Raw genomic sequence first — 4,817 nt, 5'->3', positions numbered from 1 at the left:
GAGGATCATTGGGTCAGTGTATTTGGTTGCTATTAAGGGTGAAATTGTTTTCTTGGTAATCTTGGGTGCCAGTTCTGTTAAATGGTTTGTAAAAGTCATGAGCATGTCATCCTTCTTGGTTTCTGCCATGTTGGTAACCAGTTGTTTCAGAGATTTAAAGTTGGTCATGGTGAGCAGTGTTAACCAAGATCTGGTGGTTAGTTATTTGCCATCTTTCCTTGTCCTTTTATAGTACAGGTGTTTTAGAATAAAAATACTCTTAACCACAGTCCTTACTACAATGTTTAAAACAGGCTTACCATAAAACATCGAAAGAAAACAGACCAAACATAATTTTTAACTTAAAAAATTGATGTTCGTAGAGCTTTTGTGAAATGTCAAACTTGCAATGTAAAATATGAACATTGTAAATTAGTACAAACAGTTCACATTCAACACCCATGTAGTTCAAGCCACTTGAATTTCCACATTGCTAATGTGTGTGACCTTTTATGAAATGCAATAGCTCTTGCACCTTTTCAGGGTAAATAATTTGAGCTCATGTTTTATTCCAAAATATTCATCTTCATTAAATCAATTTTCTTTCTCTACATTATTTATTAAATAAAAATGTATGTTGCTTGGGATTATATATTTTACACTAATAGAAATTTATAGAACTGCATTGAAGATACTTGGTCATTCAGATTAAGTTAACATCTATTTAATCTACCCGAGTGTGTCACTTTTGTTGTATTCAGTATAACTCGTGTACTAACTCTTGTGGTTACAGATATTCATTTACTTGCAATCACTTGTACTTAAAGTGGCATTTGTTTTAAAAGATATTTTGCAGGTGGTTCGATAATAAAGTTACCTGCTGTTGTGTGTGTACCTTAGGGTTGTTGATTTTCTGTTTTTGCTGCAGAAAATTATTAACTCTTCAAATTCTGTGAGCAAGCTACAATTTATCATAGAGTGTACTATTTATAACTAAAAAAAATTTAAATTGTTTTCCTACACAAATGTGAAGGCTTAACCACTGAGCTGTATTAGTCATATACTGGAATGATTGCAGAAAGTGGGGCCACTAGTCATATTTTGTTTAGGGCATACAGATCTATAGGTTCTATTAAAAACGTTGTCAATTAAAAATTACACTGTATTTAATTCACTGAATAAATAAAATAAGTGTTATGCAATAATGCATTATGTATTATATTTACACACACAAATATTAGACAAAATGAAAGTACAAAAACAGTCTGGCTATAACAGGAGGTTGTTTTAAAAATATTGTTCATCTATTTTGTTCAGTAATATAACAAACTAAAAAATAATTTATAATTTACAGTAAATAATTATCCAGTTTGAATTTAAAATGAAAATTGATTTTTAAATGATTGTAGTTTGTCAACAATTAAAGTAGTATACAGAGAAAAGTTAATCTTGTAATATGTTATTGACCATAAAAATACTTGTGGCTACACTTTGTTTAGTACTAGGATATTAAGTCAAAATATTTAAACAAAGGCACTTGGTGTTTTAAATCAAACATTGTCATGGCCAACCTCTTGTTATATGGTATAGACCTCAGCTTCTTGAAGTTTCTTGTATATTCTCACACTTAAATTCATTAACTAAATGGTGGGTCGATTCACATCAAAATGGATGTGCAACAAATTGTAAGTAACATTATTAAGTCAACTGAGCCAACTTATAAAAACGTTTTCACTATATTTGACAATTTTCAGTACAATATTAAGTAAGTATACAACTTCTTCCTTGTTACATTTGTTTACTAACACTGCTTCACAGTGGAAACATAATATTGGATAATTTTGTTATATAGCTACCAACGTAATTAAGAATATTGTCCTTGAACCCTGTACTAGTGATTATATCCAAATTTATCCAGATAATTAAGGAAACTTAACGGCATAATCATTCTTGATGTCTTGATCCACATATGACACAAAAGGATCTTTAGAAAAAAATTTGCTACATCGACATCTGTACTTTTGGGAATATAAAAATTCTTCTCACTGCTCTATCCATTGTTTTTTAGGGAGTGAAAATATGAAATTAAATTTTTTCATTTGCAATGTATTACTGTATTTAAAGCTTTATTTCAGTTAATGGTTTGTGCACTCATACACAACCTGTAGTAGAACTATTCTAATATTTCAATAATTTCAGCACCAGAATATAATCACCAACCTGAATATTAATAATAATTTAGTAACAATGAGCATACACAATGAAATAAACTGAAATATATTAAATCTAGCTTGTAGATCTTATGTTGAAGTTTAAGTGTTATTTTTTTATCTTGCAATCAAATAATGGTATATATCCATTTCTACTTTACTTAAAAAAAAAAATAATCCAACATTACACTAAGTAATATTTTGTAATAAAATAGACTGAGTACCAATAATTAATTATATATAGTTCAAATTATATATTTATTTTATTACCACTGGATGTAGGAATATTGTATTTTTGTAATTGTATGCATAATAAGAATTCACTAATTTAAATTTTTACTTAAAATGGTAATGAATGCAGTCTTTTTCACATTTCTATAGCAGCACCTCGTTATTATAACACAATGAAATTAATCACAATTTGCACCCAAAGGTAAATGAATGTAACATCTTGTCACACACTCAGTATTGGAAATGCATGTAACTGAAAATGATCAGAGAATGCAAATATTTTGGGATTATTCTACAGTACAAGAATTACCTTGATCTGGGTATATTTGTGTTGATAGCTCACTGTGAGTGGCTCGCATCTAACCAATCATTGTTACAGTATCTTAATTGAATCTAACCAATCATTGTTACAGTATCTTAATTGAATCAATTAAAAAGCAACTTTACTGTTAATTATTTCCAAGCAAATGAAAACTTTTCAAAGAATATCTTTAACACTGAAGATTATAGGGGACTAGAATAGCTATTAGGTTAGTGATAAAAATATTGTATAATTGACCCACAGGTAAAGATGTCAGATTATTATGTACAATTTTTCCCAAGAAAAGTGATTCTAATTCACAAATAAGTTCATTTCAAAGTGTAATATGTGCAGGTGCTTTTTTGAATTTTTGTAAATGATTCATTGCCATACATTACTATCAAGGCTTTGAATCAATTTTATTTACTGTCACTCTTACACTTTGCAGACAGACCAGATACACTAAGTTTAAAAAAAAAAGTTTTTAATGTACTAAGGGTTCTGATGGAAGTGCCTTGGCACAATATAGGATTATTCTGAGTGAGAAACCACAGATGGTGGAAGCAGAAAGAAGAAAAATTTATTTCAATATGAATGTTGTCAGAGAGTAATATGTAACTGTGTTATAACATTTTTTTGCAATTGGAAAAACACATTTAAGGCAATCAAGCACAGTAAATGGCATCATTCTTAAACCATTGCTTTATCATTAACCCTTGAACAGCAGGAACATTGCAGGTAGCAGCATCAATTGAAGGGTTAAACAGTCTACTAAGTAAGATGAAATATTTAGGTGATAAAGGATATAATCACCAAATATGTAATACAACCAGTTTATATCTACACAGTCAAGCAATGATCAACATGTTACAAAAAACAACAGTTTATTATTATTTTTTAATGACTATTTAAGTTTCAATATCTCTCTCTCAATCTATTAACTGCTGATTCACCATATGGAGTATGGTCTGCCTCAAATAGTTGAATGCAAATGTGCTGTATATGGTGTATGATTTGCAAAAATTCTGAGCAGGTTTAGAGCAGCCACACATCACTGGATTAAAACTTTTTTTGTTTTAATTAATTAAAGTAAATATGGATGTTTTAGCAATACTTGAGCTGACAAGTTGGTGTTGCTCAGCACTGATCAGGTCATCATTACTGTACTGCCAAGTTCTTTACATTTACAATGACATTTAGCATGCTCTTTTTAATTATGCAATTTGTTTTCCAAAATACACACATATATAAATGTGGCAAACTAAAGCTGCTTTACCTTATGGATTCAACCAGTTACATGTTTGTAGGTTGCCTCTTTCTGCTTCTCACCCTTCAGATGTGTAATAAAAATTCATTTTCCCCTTAATGACAATATTTGTTACACTGATGAAGCCTTTGATTTTGACTGTTTGGACCTCTCCCAAATCTGGTCCAAGTTCAATAAGTAATTTCTAAATTAATAATTTTGGGTTTGCACAAAATATAAAAGTACTTAAATTTCTATCTTTTCTGTAAAGCACTTTTTAGCAAATCTCAACAACCAAATTGTGTGTTTCAACTGGACACAATCCTTCAAGAAAGGTTTAGTTAGTTACTTTCATTTTCTTCTTCAGCTACTATTCTACAACCGACTCTAACTTTAATCTGATATCTCATCATTAAGATGTAACCTACTGTTGTTGTTTTGGTTTTTTTATTGCTAAATGCATTCTAACTTTAAGAGATCTGTAGCTTATTCAGGCAAGTTGTTTTGTAACACATAACGGCAAAATATGTACAAGTATTGCATTAAATAGTACAGTTTATTGCAGTACATATTTTAAATAAATTTTGTAATGGTAAATTTAACCCAAAAGCTTGGAAAAACTTTATAACAGGTATTTAGTATTATATATATTTCAAAGTTAATCTTTCAAGACCAAAATTCTATTTGTGGGTTATGTTTTCATATATCTAAATACATACATATACACTTCTGCATGTATTACTCACCATTTGAATTCATAATAGTTTCAAATATAAACATGGAAAAGAATTTAAAATGCTTAGTGTGCAATATTTTCAAAGATTCCAAGAATTACAATCTAAGTTTATGG

The sequence above is a fragment of the Tachypleus tridentatus genome, chromosome 13 (genome assembly GCF_004210375.1).
Source record: "Tachypleus tridentatus isolate NWPU-2018 chromosome 13, ASM421037v1, whole genome shotgun sequence".
NCBI lineage: Eukaryota > Metazoa > Arthropoda > Merostomata > Xiphosura > Limulidae > Tachypleus > Tachypleus tridentatus.
The sequence above is the reverse complement of the archived record's forward strand: the minus strand, read 5'-3'. Positions refer to the sequence as shown.